The 19,275-nt window shown below is 36.0% G+C and overlaps 1 protein-coding gene across 1 annotated transcript in view; it reads left to right on the top strand.

Moving 5' to 3' along the window:
* Positions 1–7,901: 7,901 nt before the first annotated feature.
* LOC121382892 (protein eyes shut homolog) overlaps positions 7,902–19,275 on the top strand; it is a 33,076-nt gene continuing 21,702 nt past the window's right edge. The window contains exon 1 of the mRNA XM_041512573.1: positions 7,902–8,062. The gene's annotated coding sequence lies outside the window, so the exon portion shown is untranslated. The remainder of the gene's footprint in view (positions 8,063–19,275) is intronic.

The raw sequence follows: 19,275 nt of genomic DNA, 5'->3' as shown, positions 1-19,275 counted from the left end.
CCTGGAAAAACAAATTTGAAAAAAATAATTGTTGAAGAAGGTGAATTCGATGTCCCAAAACTTACACATGTACCTCCAGCACACAGGTGCATGCCCTAACCCTAGGTTTAAAATGAACAAAGTAATCTGAACTCGATCAGTATTTTGGCTGTAGTAAAATTACATTACAATTGGAATATTTAATACCCAGAACAAATCATTTACAACAGCATCAGCATTTGGTCAAAGCCAGGACAAAAATGGGTTAAACTATATTTCTGAGGCAATAAACTATTTAAAAAAAAGATTGGTAAAACTTCACATATGATCACATTTCCTCTTGTTTATTGTCCCATATGTTTGATGTTATCATACTGCTATATTATGTTTGTTATATCTTGTCACAAATTTGCAGGTTTGATATCTAAACCTAATTTAATATTTAACATTTTATGTTTTCTCTAATTGGCTTTAACTGATAAATTGTTAAATGGTGATTTAATAATATTATTGTTCATCAAGGGAATCATTCAGCAGCTCTTACTCATAGCAGCTTACATGTAGTGTATATCCAGTACATACAATGGTGTTTTCTGTTTTTAATTGTCATTCTTGGTATGCAGTCAGTGTAGTGATTTTTCAGGTCCGGTGTTTTGTGGTGTCAAACATACGGGCCCCATCCCAAGAGCAAGTCACACGGAAACTTCCCATTTCTTGTGCAGATATTTGGGTAATTATGTCTAATGTGATAAATTAATTTAACAATAATAGCCTTTTCACAAATCTCAATTATGATTAAATCAAGCAAATTTTCTCAGTCGCATCAGACATGGGACCATGCATCCTGCTAAATCCTGAATAAATCGCTGGCAAATGATATAATAATTGTTTTCAGGTTGTTGTTTTTTGTTTTTTTTCTTGTTTTTTAAAACTAGTTTTGCGTAATGGTGTAGGTCTAATGCACAAAACTCATCTTATATGACATAGATAAGTGTCTCGGGTATTGAATAACCTCATTGCTGAACATGGTGAAATACGAGCGTATGTCACACAGTTCTCAACATCACATGCTAATTTTTGGTGTAACTCAATACTGGTTTTCAAGGGCAGGATGTATCCCAGTGATAAAACACTTGCCTGAGGCATGGTAGGTCTAGGATCGATCCCCATCATTGGGCCGATTGTGCTATTTCTCATTCCAACCAGTGCACCACAATTGGTATATCAAAGGCTGTGGTATGTGCTATCATGTCTGTGGGATGGTGCTTATAAAAGATCCATTGCTAATAAAACTGTCAAAATTACCAAATGTTTGACATCAAATAGCCGATGATTAACAAATCAATGACCTTTAGTAGTGTTGTTAAACAAAACAACTTTAACTTTAATTGCTGAACTCAGAAACCAGATAAGATGATGAAGTATGAAGTATGCCATACAAAGTGCCATGGGTATTATTGCTGAACTCAGAAACCAGATAAGATGATGAAGTATGCCATACAAAGTGCCATGGGTATTATTGCTGAACTCAGAAACCAGATAAGATGATGAAGTATGAAGTATGCCATACAAAGTGCCATGGGTATTGTATAACCTTATTGCTGAAGTCAGAAACCAGATAAGAGTATGAAGTATGAAGTATGCCATACACAGTGCCATGGGTATTGTATAACCTTATTGCTGAACTCAAAAACCAAATAAGATGATGAAGTATGAAGTATGCCATACAAAGTGCCATGGGTATTGTATAACCTTATTGCTGAACTCAGAAACCAGATAAGATGATGAAGTATGAAGTATGCCATACAAAGTGCCATGGGTATTATTGCTGAACTCAGAAACCAGATAAGATGATGAAGTATGATGTATGCCATACAAAGTGCCATGGGTATTATTGCTGAACTCAGAAACCAGATAAGAAAGAAGTGTTTTATTTAATGATGCACTCAACACATTTTATTTACGGTTATATGGCGTCAGACATATGGTTAAGGACCACACAGATTTTGAGAGGAAACCCGCTGTCGCCACTACATGGGCTACTCTTCCGATTGGCAGCAAGGGATCTTTTATTTGCACTTCCCACAGGCAGGATAGCACAAACCATGGCCTTTGTTGAACCAGTTATGGATCACTGGTCGGTGCAAGTGGTTTACACCTACCCATTGAGCCTTGCGGAGCACTCACTCAAGGTTTGGAGTCGGTATCTGGATTAAAAATCCCATGCCTCGACTGGGATCCGAACCCAGTACCTACCAGCCTGTAGACCGATGGCCTGCCACGACGCCACCGAGGCCGGTCAAACCAGATAAGATGATGAAGTATGAAGTATGCCATACAAAGTGCCATGAGTATTATTGCTGAAGTCAGAAACCAGATAAGATGATGAAGTATGAAGTATGCCATACAAAGTGCCATGGGTATTGTATAACCTTATTGCTGAACTCAGAAACCAGATAAGATGATGAAGTATGAAGTATGCCATACAAAGTGCCATGGGTATTGTATAACCTTATTGCTGAACTCCGAACCAGATAAGATGATGAAGTATGAAGTATGCCATACAAAGTGCCATGGGTATTGTATAACCTTATTGCTGAACTCAGAAACCAGATAAGATGATGAAGTATGAAGTATACCATACAAAGTGCCATGGGTATTATTGCTGAACTCAGAAACCAGATACGATGATGAAGTTTGAAGTATGCCATACAAAGTGCCATGGGTATTATTGCTGAACTCAGAAACCAGATAAGATGATGAAGTATGCCATACAAAGTGCCATGGGTATTATTGCTGAACTCAGAAACCAGATAAGATGATGAAGTATGAAGTATGCCATACAAAGTGCCATGGGTATTATTGCTGAACTCAGAAACCAGATAAGATGATGAAGTATGAAGTATGCCATACAAAGTGCCATGGGTATTGTATAACCTTATTGCTGAAGTCAGAAACCAGATAAGATGATGAAGTATGAAGTATGCCATACAAAGTGCCATGGGTATTATTGCTGAACTCAGAAACCAGATAAGATGATGAAGTATGCCATACAAAGTGCCATGGGTATTATTGCTGAACTCAGAAACCAGATAAGATGATGAAGTATGAAGTATGCCATACAAAGTGCCATGGGTATTATTGCTGAACTCAGAAACCAGATAAGATGATGAAGTATGAAGTATGCCATACAAAGTGCCATGGGTATTGTATAACCTTATTGCTGAAGTCAGAAACCAGATAAGATGATGAAGTATGAAGTATGCCATACACAGTGCCATGGGTATTGTATAACCTTATTGCTGAACTCAGAAACCAGATAAGATGATGAAGTATGAAGTATGCCATACAAAGTGCCATGGGTATTGTATAACCTTATTGCTGAACTCAGAAACCAGATAAGATGATGAAGTATGAAGTATGCCATACAAAGTGCCATGGGTATTGTATAACCTTATTGCTGAAGTCAGAAACCAGATAAGATGATGAAGTATGAAGTATGCCATACACAGTGCCATGGGTATTGTATAACCTTATTGCTGAACTCAGAAACCAGATAAGATGATGAAGTATGAAGTATGCTATACAAAGTGCCATGGGTATTGTATAACCTTATTGCTGAACTCAGAAACCAGATAAGATGATGAAGTATGACGTATGCCATACAAAGTGCCATGGGTATTATTGCTGAACTCAGAAACCAGATAAGATGATGAAGTATGACGTATGCCATACAAAGTGCCATGGGTATTGTATAACCTTATTGCTGAAGTCTGAAGCCTGATCGAATGTTGAACACCGTGAAATATGACCGTTTATTACACACCAGTGTAAGATATTACTCATGTTATAACAATTACTCACTATCTAACTAGTGTAATATTGGCACATGCAGACTGGCGGGGTAATTTGTTTTCTTTGAATTACATTGGTATTCAAACGACATCACTTTGCATCTCACTTTAATCAAATACACTGGGTACATGATGAGTCCTTTTTCCAAACTCTAGAAAATATTGAATGCAAAATTGCTGTTGAAAATGTATTGTTGAGAGATTATTAACATGTCTAACTGTGTTTGTACAAAATAGTGTAATTTAAAAGTGTGCATGGCCATCAATTTAAATTGCAATAAGATAGGCCGTTATATTTGAGCCTAGGCTGTTGTGTACAAAGCCAAAACGATGTCGACCTGCTACTCTTATTTAACGGCCTTATTTATAAAATTTCAGCATCACATCTAGTCAATACTACTTTCATGATGCCTCATTGCTGACTAGCTGTGATGTCATTTACATTTACGTGTGACGTAGATCACTTGCTGACCCAATTCATAGAAAAATAATGTGTAGTAGGTCTCGACATCTGCTTATAATTTTTGCGTTGCAGTTTGTTTGCAGTTGGTTTGTAATAAATAAAATACTAAGCTTGCCTGTCATACTATTTTTATGAAACTCGTGAACAGTGTTGGTATCTGACTTGCTTTCGCTTGTCAGATACCAAAACTGTCCACTTGTTTCATAAAAATGGAATGAGAGGCAAGCTCGTTTAGTATGCTATATATGTCATAGAAAGTGCCATGGGTATTACTATAACCTTATTGCTGAACTCATAAACCTGATCGAATGCTGAACACCGTGAAATATGACCGTATATGTCATAGAAAGTGCCATGCGTATTACTGTAACCTTATTGCTGAACTCAGAAACCTGATCGAATGTTGAATGATAGTCGGTTTTCATTTCTTCTAATAATGGCACTGGACAGTATTGTTTAAAACATGACTATAAGTTAAATGTACCGAAACTGAGATGTATACCCAATTAAAATTTACATATTTTTGGTCAAAATATATGCTTTGGTATGGGTACTTTTTTCCTTATTTTTTTTTTACAAAGCATACCCTTTGTATTAGATGGATTAGATGCAAGATAAACATATTTGTCCTTTATTGACAGGTGATTTTATACACAGTGTCGCAGCAAGTAGGTTGTTTTGTTATTTCCAAGTATTTTTCCTATGGTCATGCAAGGTATATTTTGTTATGTACATATCCGACATATTTGAAGGATCATGTGTACCGTTCTGTTCACTGACTGGTACGTACGGCCAGTGGATAATGGGTACATGAATTGTGTTTAGAAATCTACCTCGTGACTCTAACATAATGACAGTTTCAGGAATAGGTTATTACTCATGTGGGTTACTGGGACAGTGTCTAGCCTGCTGTGTGAGAATAAATAGGAGGTATACCCTGCTCTATTGTGATGATCTAGACTGAATTTTAAAGGAGCTGTGTCTATGATGTTTTCTGCCAAAAAATATTTAATTGATATGTCAAAAAGTTTGTTTGCTTTGTTTAACTACACCACTAAAGCACATCATTGATTACTTGATCATCGGCTACTGGATGTCAAACATTTTGTACTTCTGACACGTATAGTCATTATATATAGAGGAAACCCACTACATTTTTCCTAATACTTGCAGCTATGGTTTAAGAGACATTTATATTTATATACTACTCAAAAGAATTTAAGGGTCAGACGATATTTTCGACATTATTTTCTGAATGTCAATTATATTAGCTAGACCATAATGTCACGCATGGTATTGTTCCATTTTGACGAAAGTGGGTCTAAGCAACCCATAAATGAATTAAAATCCACTGTCATTGACACTGTCGACTAGTTCTAATGGCGAAAACATGCTTACATTTGCACGTAAATTAGGGCGAAAGCGAAAGGTCTGCTAAGTGCCCATAACTTGCTTTTTCACAAAGTGCTTCATTTGCACGCTTTGCATATGTATTCCATGTTCCCAATGCTGAATTTCCGTATAATTGGAGCTTGCGTTCGTGTATGGTGCACACTCCAAATTTGACAATGGTACGACTTCAACTGACTATCGAAGATCGAGGAAGGGCTATTGCTTGGCTTCAGGATGGCAATACGCAAAGAAATGTTGCTCTGAGACTTGGTGTCAGTCAGAGTGTCGTTGGCCGACTATGGCAACGGTACCAAGCAACGAATTCTGTTCGAAATCGTCCACGTTCGGGAAGACCCCGAAGCACTACAAATAGAGAGGACCGCTACATCACCAATATGGCTCTACGTCAATGCACAACCACTGCACGCCGATTACATGACAATCTGCGGACTGCGACTGGAACTCGAGTGTCTGATCAAACCATACGCAATCGTCTGAGAGCCAATAATCTACGCTGCCGTCGCCAGGCTGTTCGACCACCACTCCTACCATGTCACAGAACGGCCAGACATCACTGGTGCACGCTTCATCTGCAGTGGCAACGTGTTCAGTGGGGTCGAGTGATGTTCACTGATGAGTCCATGTTTAGTCTCCAGTTCAACAACGGTCGGGTTCATGTCTACAGACGTCCTGGGGAGCGCTTCGCTGACGTTAACGTTAGACAACGTCACCGGTTCGGTGGTGGCAGCGTCATGGTGTGGGGCGGCATCTCTATCCACCACAGGACCCCCCCTCTATGTGGTGGATGGCAATCTGAATGGAATCTGCTATCTGAATGAGATTATCCGGCCGTTGGTTCTCCCAGGCCTTCAGCAGATTGGCGGCGGGGCAGTTCTGCAGGATGACAATGCCAGACCCCACCGCGCCAGGGTGGTAACAGACTTTCTCAGACAACAAGGTATCGCCAGGATGGATTGGCCAGCATATTCACCTGACTTGGCCCCAATAGAGCACGCCTGGGACGAATTAGGCAGGAGAGTTCGGGATAACCATGCCCCTCCGGCCAACCTTCATGATCTGGGTCAACTTCTTATGGCAGAGTGGCAGGCCATTCCCCAAGAGTTCTTCAGACGTCTGATCAACAGCATGAGGCAACGATGTGTCGAGTGTATTCGCGCCAGGGGTGGATTCACACACTATTAAACGAATGTTCTAATGTGTAAAATCCATGTTTGACAACCTTCAATTTTGACAGCATGTCATGTGACTTTCTTGTATACAGTGATGTTTATTTGTGTTTTTTTTGTAAATATGGAACAATAAATAAAAAAATTGGTGTAGTTTACATCATCAATCTAATACACTCTGAAACTTATTTGGTTATAAATTTTTGACCCTTAAATTCTTTTGAGTAGTATATATTAATATTAAAAATAAATACATATAGTAGTATTTTGGTCCAAACCAGTGTGCTATGAGTAGTATATGGTAAATCCCATGGTATGTGCTGCTGTTTGTAACAAACCCAAGTGGAATCTGCAGTTGTATCTGTAGGAAATATGTCTATTAAAATCTTAAATTACTGAAAATAAAAAAAAGTAATTTTTACCTGTCTGGCGAGTTTTTACTGTCATGCTTGTCCAGTCTCTGTTTTACAAATAATATTATATTAAATCACTGTAACTTAATTATAATAGGAAAAAAGGAAAGACAAATATATATAACCCATCGGCACATTTTAAATGATGGTTGTATCGTGTCTACCATATCACTATCATAACACTTAGGTCAGATAAAGAGGAAACCCACTGCCACTGTATAGTCTTCTCCTACAAATTAGCAGAAAACAACCTTTTTTATATTAGACTTTCCCCATCAAACAGCACATACCACAAGTTTTAATATACCCATTGTGGAGCTCCATGTAGAACATGGAAAAGAGTCCCAAGAGGATGTTCCATCTTACAAACAGTTGCACCTTAGGTGAGCAAGCAATCTACCACTGAGCTTCACTCCAAAACATCCTCAATGTCATTTAATAGTCCTCTTTCCCCTTCTCTCCACATTAAAGTTTAATAATACTTTTTAAAGTAATTTTTATTATTATTCAACAACATTGTGTATGTTAAACATTTTCAATATTAATCCTGCATAAAAATATAATATGAAAGTTGGATTTTTTTTTCATTTTTTTTTTCAGTTAATTATTCTGATTGCTGTGACATGCACATCTTGCAAGATGGATGTGTAGTTTTTATTTTCTGTGTGTTGATTACTCACCTGAGAACGGGAATTCACTGAGATGTCCCATTAACAAACGACTACAAGGGCTGTAGAACCGGAATCACAGAGGACTGATTCACTGTCTGTTCAGGTTCACAAATCATTATTCATTTAGGTCTTGTATAAAACCTGTTTTCTTTTTTTCTTCTTTGCAGTTTTTCTTTTTTCCTTTGTTCCCTATTTTAGTGACATGTAATGATGCACCATGCATGTTTATGGATTACTTCCGAACAAACAGGAAACCTATTTAGTAAGACTCCAAATTGAAATGTCAAAACAAATTAAAAGAAGAAAACAAATTACATCAGATTTTCAGGATATCAAATAAATAAATAAATAAATAAATAATGAGTTAAAGTTATTTTTAATGTTCTTGCTTGGCCAATTAAAAGAAGAAAACAAATTATGTCATATTTTCAGGATATCTAATAAATAAATAGCTACATAGATAGATAGAAGTTATTTCTTAATATTCTTGTTGGGCCAATTAAAAGAAGAAGAAAAATTATGTCAGATTTTCAGGATATTAAATAAATAGCTAGATAGATATATAGATAGATAGATAGATAGATAGATACATGTAGATAGATAGATAGATCTAATGAATGACGAATGGATGGAGGGAGGGAGGGAGGGAGGGAGGGAGAGAGAGAGAGAGAGAGAGAGAGAGAGAGAGAGAGAGAGAGAGAGAGAGAGAGAGAGAGAGAGAGAGAGAGAGAGAGAGAGAGAGAGAGAGAGAGAGAGAGAGAGAGAGAGAGAGACATGTAGATAGAAAGATCTAATGAATGACATATAAGACAGACAGATAGATAGATTGATCTAATGATAGACAGACAGACAGATAAACTAAACTAAATGTTTTAAAGTTCTTGCTGAGTGTTTATATATCTGCTGTGAAGGCCCAGATGAACATCACTGTATTGTCGGATGTTCTGCATCAGTGGCAATAACCTGGTTTGAGCAACATTTTCAATAATACAAGTTAATTAATATATCAATTACATGAAAATGTAAGGTTTTGCTAAGGAATTTCAAGCATTTTTGTCTTCCAATAACATTTTATTTTATTAATAAGTTTTAGACTACATTTACAGGTAGATTGAAAACAAAAACATTAAATTAAAAAAACAAAATCATTGTTTATCATAACTAATATATTAGTTACCAGACTGTCAAATAATAAAAAAAAGATTAATGTCTGAAATTAAAATATAACTTTTAAAAAATTATAAAGTTGTTGTAATTTCTATTTTCAATATTAAAACACTTTTTTTTTTCTTAACTTTTTAAATTAGTACTTTCACCCGTAAAAATAACAACTAAACAAAAAACAAAAAACCCTGATATACGTAATCACCAACATTTCAAAATTCAAAAATAGAACAAATTTTAATAAAAAAAAAATTTAAAGCAAAAAAAAAAAATGAATTTTTCAAACAAATGAACCCTCCCCGCAAAACAAACAAACAAACAAAAAAAACCCCAAAACCCCAATGCTGACATATTTATCATATACCGGTATGTTTATATATTGTTCAATACTTTTGTTTCCAGCTGTTAAATTGAGTTCACTCAAGGTAACTGGCCTCCTTATTTAAGAATTGAGTTTCAGTTCATATATATATGTCTGTCATATGTGGTTCGACAACAAGACCATCCTGAGCTGTTTGTGGGCCACGCTTGTTTACCGCTCACACTTGCTCTCATGCATGAGTGGAGGGCGAGTCAAAGACTCATCATGTGACCAAGTCTTTTCAATGAGCCGCCTTGGTTTACAGGTGTAACTGCAGCCAGTAGCTCCCGTTGCCTTGAGCCAGCCAATCACATCGGCTTGCCTTGGTGTATGTGATTGTATACAAAAGGTGTGCGGTAGGTAGGATATACCTACACACAGGGTGAAGGACTACAGTTTGGAACAACACATTTATATTGTGGTCAAACAAATAGTACAGCAAAATACAGGTATGTTATCAATTTTTATTATTTTCTCTACTGAGTTAAGTGAAAATTTGGCTGTGAGCCAGTTTGTATTTAGATGATATTGATTTTACACTACTGAATATTTGATATCAGCTGATTTCATTAGGTAAGATATACCTACATACAGGGTAAAGGACATTTCATTTTGGAGCAGCATTTATATTGTGAAAATGTTTTTTAATGTTAATCACTTCCTGTACTGGACCATAATTGGGAGTTACTGTAGGCTACTAAGCCAATTTTTATTTAAATAATATTGATGTTATGGTATACATAAAAGATAATAAACAAGTTTACCAGTTATTATCAGATTTATGTCCCTCGTGAAATAATTTTCACTTGTCACGAGCTTTAGCCCCTCATGAAATAATGTTCACTTGTCACGAGCTTTAGCCCCTCATGAAATAATGTTCACTTGTCACAAGCTTTAGCCCCTCATGAAATACTGTTCACTTGTCACAAGCTTTAGCCCCTCATGAAATAATTTTCACTTGTCACGAGCTTTAGCCCCTCATGAAATAATTTTCACTTGTCACGAGCTTTAGCCCCTCATGAAATAATTTTCACTTGTCACGAGCTTTAGCCCCTCATGAAATAATTTTCACTTGTCACGAGCTTTAGCCCCTCATGAAATAATTTTCACTTGTCACAAGCTTTAGCCCCTCATGAAATAATTTTCACTTGTCACAAGCTTTAGCCCCTCATGAAATAATTTTCACTTGTCACAAGCTTTAGCCCCTCATGAAATAATTTTCACTTGTCACAAGCTTTAGCCCCTCATGAAATAATTTTCACTTGTCACAAGCTTTAGCCCCTCATGAAATAATTTTCACTTGTCACAAGCTTTAGCCCCTCATGAAATAATTTTCACTTGTCACAAGCTTTAGCCCCTCATGAAATTATTTCATGAGGGACATAAATTTGATAATAACTGGTACCGAGTTTGTTATTCTGTTTATTACCCCAGCTATTTGAATTTTTTTTAAAGCCTTTATTTTCGATATAGGCTACATCGGCTACATGTCCATGTATATAGAAATGACGTAAACTACTTTTACTGTTCTGGGTATTGCTTTCACTTTGTATTTTATTCACGGTTCACAGATAATTTTCAAAACCAAAAGCTCTATATATTCTGTAAAAAAAACCTATAATGAATTGCAATAAATTACCATTTTATTACAAGTTTAACACTGAAGCCAGAAAGACGTAAACACAAACACTTTAAACTATGTGATGTCATTGTGTGTACTTAGCCAAATCGTGATGATGTCATATTTAGTACCGACAAGGTGATTGGTTTGTTGGCGTCAAATCATCCAATAGTAGTGTATGTTAAACCAGTGCATGATAATCTCTCAGTGAAAAATTATGATTTTTATTTTCCCCGTTATGAGTGCCTGTTGGGTGTATTAATACTGAATACTTGATATCAACTGATTTCATTAAACAAGATATACCTGCATATAGTGTAAAGGAATGTACCTTCTGCAGCATGACATTTATATTGTAAAATATATTACAGTGTAATATAGGAATCTTATCAATTTTGATCATTTCTGTACTGGGTTAATTGGGAGCTTGGACTATTAGTACTGAGCCAGTTTTTATTTAAATGATATTGATTTTATACAACTGAATATTTGATATGGGAAAGTGCATATAAAAGATCCCTTGCTGCTAATGGAAAAATTTAGCAGGTTTCCAAATATTTGACATCCAATAGCTGATGTTTAATTAATCAATGTGCTCTAGTAGTGTCGTTAAACAAAACAAACTTTAACTTTTAATTGGGAGTTTGGGCTAGTGAGCCAAATCTTAGTTTGATGTTATTAATTTTATGCAACTGAATATTTTATATCAGCTATGTTAATCAATGTGCTCCAGTGGTGTCGTTAAAGAAAACAAACGTTTCTCTCTTAACCTTTTCTAGCAAGACCTTTATTTGGTGAAAACAATTACAGTGTAATGTAGGAATATTATCAATTTTGGTAATTTTCTGTACTAGTTGGGTTAACTGAGAGTTTGAGCTACTAGCTGAGTAATTTTTATTTAGATGATATTGAAAGTTCACTACTGAATACATCATATCAGCTGATTTCTGCAGTACAAAATACTGCTAATTTATAACATTTAATGAAATATCTTAAAATATCAGTGAAATAAAAGTGTTATCAGTCACTCAGTAATGATAACACATTTTGGAGTGAAAATTTCACTATTTCACTCTAAAATGTGTTATTGTCACATATAGAAAGTGTTATCTTCACTGTAAGAAAGCCGGAACTATTTTTCTGCTGGCATTTTTAAAATAAAGGTAAATTGCCAAAGTTATATAATAAATAGAAAATTTCATTTTTTTTGTCAGAGATTTATATCTCATCTCGTGAAGTTTGCAGTCATATCATACTCATCGCGAAAGTGTGACTCGTTACATATGATTGCAAACTTCATTCGATGAGATATAAATCATATTTGACAAAAAGCATCAAATATTCTGTGTATTTGAGCTAACTTACAGGTTAACTTTATAATAAAATGAAGAACAGTTATGAGCTGTATGGTTTAAATCTGTTTTACTGTATACTCTTTATTCCTAATAACAAGTAAACAGTGTTATTCCTACTTTTGATTTCAAGTAAGTATACTACAAAGTGTATTGCATAATATCTATGTTAAACATTACAAACTTTATCCTAAAAGAAGGATGCTTTTTTCAGTGCGTACCGGTACACTATGTCACTATTCAAAATAATCGACTCTAATTGCTCCTTTTTCCTTTTAGACATGAAGTAATTTTAATGCAGCATTTTCAGTTCATTTTTTAATAAAATTGAAATGGACTTTATTGGAAATGAAAATATACGTAATATCATCTCCTGATATTTGGCTGCAACTTGGCAAAACATTTATTATCTGATTTTAACTTTACTTTATTATAAAGGTAACCTTATTGTATTAAAATACTGAGAGTCTGTGGTTCGAATCCCCTGAGTGGATTACATATTTTTAGTTTTGTTTAAATATAATGTTTTTTTCATCAGCTTTTAAAATTTATTTCCATTGTCAATAATGACAAGGCAAACCAACAAAAGGAGTTTTTCTCTTTATCTGTTGTTGTTAACTATTTGTTGTTATAGTAATAATCAAATCTCCATTTTTACTTCAAATGTCTAATTTAATTATGGCTAATTTCATGCATTCAAGTGTTTTTACTGGTGTAAGTTATTTGTTTATACTGTATTCGCCCTACACTTACAATTTGACATCCAATAGGCAATGATTAATAAATCAATGTGCTCTAGTGGTGTCGTTAAACAAAACAAACTTCCCTACACTTACAGAGACATACAGACTTACAGAATATGAATTTTAAAAACACCCGTCCCATGCACACACACACACACAATAAGAAAACAAACACTTTATTTTTGATTGACTCTGAACAATGTGGATAGACTCTTAATAGCTCAGCTTTAGCTATGGAGTTTTGAGACATCATGGTCTGTTAACTCCTACAGTGCCTGAAGCTGTCCTATAATTACTGCTGTTTTAAAGTCTTCAGTGAAACCTACAATACCTGAAAATCATGTTATCTACATGACATTGTGTAGATCGATTATTCTGCGTAAGACTACATGTCTAGTTTAGCTTCTTTTAACTTGCCTTAAACCATGCTACTTGTACAATATCAAATCTTTTACATGTATATATTATTATAATAAACTTGTAAGGTCAGTCGACCTCGTACAGGAAAGAAAAGAAAGGAATATTTAGTTATAACAAAGCCTCAGCACGTTTCTAAACCGGGTTATATTTTGACACTTGGTCTAGAAAGTAAAAGAAAGCTGTTGCTACCACATATGCTATTCTTACTGAATAGCAGCAAGCAATATTTTACACACACTTTCCATAGATAATACAGCACATACACACGGCCTGTGAAGTGTATTAAATTTTGAATTTGAAAGTGAAGAGGCCACTGTCAATGAGATAGCCCAGGCGATGAAGATATGAGGGCCCAAGAGGCTTAAATGTGTTATGATATCAGATGTTCATATGCTCCTGAGAATTTGTTTGATAATAATAATAACAGGGATACTGTATGGGGGGCATGGATATACACACACTCCCCATTCCACAATCCCACAGGTATATAAACGTTGCGGGTTACTTGGCTAGGACAAACACCCTGATGAGTCCATGAAAGGAAACCAATCTAGTGACTTCCTTCAACTCTCTGTGACCTCTTTACAAAGGCCACCTGATGATTTATCAGTATTTCGAAAGTGTGCTAAATTGTTGTTGCCGTAATTAAATATTTCTTTTCTGTACACGTTTGTGATATGTGGCACCCTAAGGGGTCTGGTCTCACCCACCCCTGCAATTTCCATTGATTGTCCCTGTACTTTATTGACAGAGTTGAGCAAGTCAGCTGTATAAACCTGAGGAAGAACACTTTTAGCACACTTAATTGTTGAATTGTCACTCTCTTCGGCTGCTTTGTGAAATGTTTATCCAATTTGAAAACAAATATTTTATTTGTTTATTGTTCAACTGAAAATAACTTGGTGAAGTTTGTGGTTAAGCCTGAAGAATGCTTTTCCAGTGTTTAGAATGGTTTAAATGCCACATGTATGCTGGAAATGGTGATACAGAATTTATTTCAATTTTCTTAATGCAAATTATTTTGTTTTGTTTTGTTATATTTTTATTTATTTTAGTTGACTTCATCTTACTTCACCTCACTTCACTTCATTTCCTACCTCACCTTACTTTTTATTATTGTTTTTATCATCATCATCATCATCATCATCATCATCATCATCATCATCATCATCATCATCACCTTCATCTTCACTATCATCATCATTATCAACAACAACAGTACCACCACCACCATCATTATCAACAGCACCAGCACCATCATCATTATCAACAGCACCAGTACCATCATCACCATCATCATCATCATGATAATATTCTTCTTCTCTCTCTCTCTCTCTCTCTCTCTCTCTCTCTCTCTCTCTCTCTCTCTCTCTCTCTCTCTCTCTCTCTCTCTCTCTCTCTCTCTCTCTCTCTCTCTCTCTCTCTCTCTCACACACACACATACATATACACACTGCAGAGGTTTTAAGAAGTAGTGTGAAGCAGCATAGGTGGATTTTATGAAGAGTCTGGATTTGAGTCACTAGACATTTTCAACTTTGCTATCTCGCAATGACATGCAAATTGACTTGTGAGGATGATGCAGTGGTTTTTGAGAGAGCTTAAGCAAGCTTTATGGATTGGTCTCCAGGATGAGTGTTTTATTGTGACTTGTCCAGATTTGTGTCTACGAGTGTGTCATCACTTGTCCTGATTTCAGTCTAGGAGAGTGATCCATCACTTGTCCAGATTTCAGTCTAGGAGAGTAATCCATCACTTGTCCAGATTTCAGTTTAGGAGTGTGATCCATCATTTGTCTAGATTTCAGTCTAGGAGTGTGATCCATCACTTGTCCAGATTTCAGTCTAGGAGAGTGATCCATCATTTGTCTAGATTTCAGTCTAGGAGTGTGATCCATCACTTGTCCAGATTTCAGTCTAGGAGTGTGTTTCATCACTTGTCCACATTTCAATCTATAGGAGTGAAACACACTTGTCCTGATTTCAGTCTAGGAGAGTGATCCATCACTTGTCCACATTTCAGTCTAGGAGATTGATCCATCACTTGTCCAGATTTAATTCTAGGAGATTGATCCATCACTTGTCCACATTTCAGTCTAGGAGAGTGTTTCATCACTTGTCTTGATTTCAATCCAGGAGAGTATTTGATCACTTTTCCAGATTTCAGTCTAGAAGAGTAATCCATCACTTGTTCAGATTTCAGTCTAGGAGAGTGATCCATCACTTGTTCAGATTTTAATCTAGGAGAGTGTTTCATCACTTGTCCAGATTTCAGTGTAGGAGTGTATTTTATTACTTGTCCACATTTCAGTCTAGGAGATTGATCCATCACTTGTCCACATTTCAGTCTAGGAGATTGATCCATCACTTGTCCACATTTCAGTCTAGGAGAGTGATCCATCACTTGTCCAGATTTTATTCTGGATTTCTGTCTAGGAGTGTGATCCATCACTTGTCCAGATTTCAGTCTAGGAGTGTGTTTCATCACTTGTCCACATTTCAATCTATAGGAGTGTGTTTCATCACTTGTCCAGATTTCATTCTAGGAGATTGATCCATCACTTGTCCACATTTCAGTCTAGGAGATTGATCCATCACTTGTCCAGATTTAATTCTAGGAGATTGATCCATCACTTGTCCACATTTCAGTCTAGGAGAGTGTTTCATCACTTGTCTTGATTTCAATCCAGGAGAGTATTTGATCACTTTTCCAGATTTCAGTCTAGAAGAGTAATCCATCACTTGTTCAGATTTCAGTCTAGGAGAGTGATCCATCACTTGTTCAGATTTTAATCTAGGAGAGTGTTTCATCACTTGTCCAGATTTCAGTGTAGGAGTGTATTTTATTACTTGTCCACATTTCAGTCTAGGAGATTGATCCATCACTTGTCCACATTTCAGTCTAGGAGATTGATCCATCACTTGTCCACATTTCAGTCTAGGAGAGTGATCCATCACTTGTCCAGATTTTATTCTGGATTTCTGTCTAGAAGTTTGTTCTACTAAGTGCCTTTATGATGGACTAAAAATGTTTACCAATTCTATTCAATGCTTCATGTTGTCAGGCCATGGTATGTACTGTCCTGTGTGAAAAAGTATATATAAAATATTTCTTACTGCTTTTCAGCAGTAGTAGTCTGCATATGTAGCCTAGCCTGTCTCTGCCTCTCTCTCTCTCTCTCTCTCTCTCTCTCTCTCTCTCTCTCTCTCTCTCTCTCTCTCTCTCTCTCTCTCTCTCTCTCTCTCTCTCTCTCTCTCTCTCTCTCTCTCTCTCTCTCTCTCTCTCTCTCTCTCTCTCTCTCTCTCTCTCTCTCTCCCTCCCTCCCTCCCTCCCTCCCTCCCTCCCTCCCTCTCAATCTCCCTCCCTCTCTCTTTTAACCAATTTAAGTGTCAAAATAACCATTTGATGAACACCATATATGTATCATCACAGTTTAAAATCTGTTTTTTCTTTTTCTGTCTATGATGAGACTATAAAGAGGCTAATGAACAACCACAGGCTTAAATGAACAACCACAGGCATCCATTTGGTTATACACCGGCCTCGGTGGCGTCATGGTTAGGTCATCGGTCTGCAGGCTGGTAGGTACTGGGTTCGGATCCCAGTCGAGGCATGGGATTTGTAATCCAGATACTGACTCCAAACCCTGAGTGAGTACTCCGCAAGGCTCAATGGGTAGGTGTAAACCACTTGCACCGACCAGTGATCCATAACTGGTTCAACAAAGGCCATGGTTTGTGCTATCCTGCCTGTGGGAAGCGCAAATAAAAGATCCCTTGCTGCTAATCGGAAAGAGTAGCCCATGTAGTGGTGACAGCGGGTTTCCTCTCAAAATCTGTGTGGTCCTTAACCATATGTCTGACGCCATATAACTGTAAATAAAATGTGTTGAGTGCGTCGTTAAATAAAACATTTCTTTCTTTCCATTTGGTTATATTTTAAGCTCCTTTGTTAGTCGTTAACAAGTGAAAAAGCCAAACCTTTTCCCAGTGAGCCAGCGACTTGGCTTGGTTGATCCACCCAGCCTGAGAGCAGGTTTTTTTGTTTGTATTGTATAGAGAATATTAAACATTAAATATTTATCACTGTATTGTGCATTGAATAATATAATACCTCAACTGGCTTATCCCACCAAACATCTGCTGCAGCTATATATAAACTGAATAGTGTTTTGTTGTGTTCAAACAAACTATATCAATACATGGCCTGGGAATGTATTTTGTAGGTCTCTGGATAGACATTACATACGTACATGTATGTATGTATTTGTAGAAACAATGGGAGAAAAAAGTTTACTATATGTATGTGATCTTAACTGGCTTATAAATGTGGTTTGTTGATCTGTGATATATGATGATGATAGTAAGACCACATAACAAAATTACCCATTACTTGGCTAACATGACAAAGCTACATTTTTATTCTCCCCAGTCATTTAATATAGTATAAACTGACCTGTATTAAGCAGCCACCTGTGTTAAGAGGCCACATTTTTATTCTTCCTAATCATCTTATATAGTATAAACTGACCTGTATTAAGCAGCCACCTGTATTATTTAGACCACATTTTTATTCTCCCAAATTATCTAATATAGTATAACTGACCTGTATTAAGCAGCTACCTGTCTTTAAAGGCCATGTTTTCATACTCCTTTTGGTGGCTGCTTTGTGCATGCAGTTTGACTGTAGTTCTTTGCCTCAAACAAGAAAAGAATGTTTTGTATGTGACATCCCAGTACATTGTTTAATCAGTGATTATTAAAACCAGATTATTTCTTATATTATTTAGTGTAAAAAAAAAAAAATACTTGGAATGAATTAGCCACACAGAATCGTCTGTATACAGTAGGATACACCAGTGATAACAACTAATGTTTACAATATGAAACGGTCATGCAGTGTATGGAGATCTGTTTTATTGACCATCACACATCAATAATGTTGTCTGATACACATCATTATATACGTGTATGTACACATCCGTTTGTTCTTACAGTTGGCTCCTTGACACTGGTAGTGTCATTGAAAGAATAGTTTTTATTTGTCATCTTAAAAAACCCAAATTAATTACTTTAAAGATTATAGTGGTGCATTTTGATTGATTATGAAAAAAACCCCAACATAACTTGAAATTTAAAAAATAATAATAAATATTGATAGTTTCATTAAAACAATAATTTGTATTTGTCATCATAAAGAGAAAAAACTAATTAATTATTTTAATAAAAGATTATATAATGGCAGATTTTTAATGATTATATTAAGGTAGGTAAAAAAAGACGCATAACTTGCAAAAAAAAAAAAAATCATTTTAATTTCTGTTGAGTGAAGGTTTTAGTCTATTGGCTGCATGTGTATACACAGTGTATTCACTGAGTGATTAAATTTCTCTCTGGGTTCAAGCATGCAGTCTGGGTATACACACCTCAGTTAAGAAGGAAGGAAGGAAGGAAATGTTTTATTTAACGATGCACTCAACACATTTCATTTACGGTTATATGGCATCAGACATACATGTATGGTTAAGGACCACAGATATTGAGAGAGGAAACCCGTTGTCACCACTTCATGGGCTACTCTTTTCGATTAGCAGCAAGGGATCTTTTATATGCACCACCCCACAGGCAGGATAGTACATACCATGGCCTTTGTTAC

Source organism: Gigantopelta aegis, chromosome 10, assembly GCF_016097555.1.
Source record: "Gigantopelta aegis isolate Gae_Host chromosome 10, Gae_host_genome, whole genome shotgun sequence".
In the NCBI taxonomy this organism is placed as follows: domain Eukaryota; kingdom Metazoa; phylum Mollusca; class Gastropoda; order Neomphalida; family Peltospiridae; genus Gigantopelta; species Gigantopelta aegis.
The sequence above is the reverse complement of the archived record's forward strand: the minus strand, read 5'-3'. Positions and strand labels throughout refer to the sequence as shown.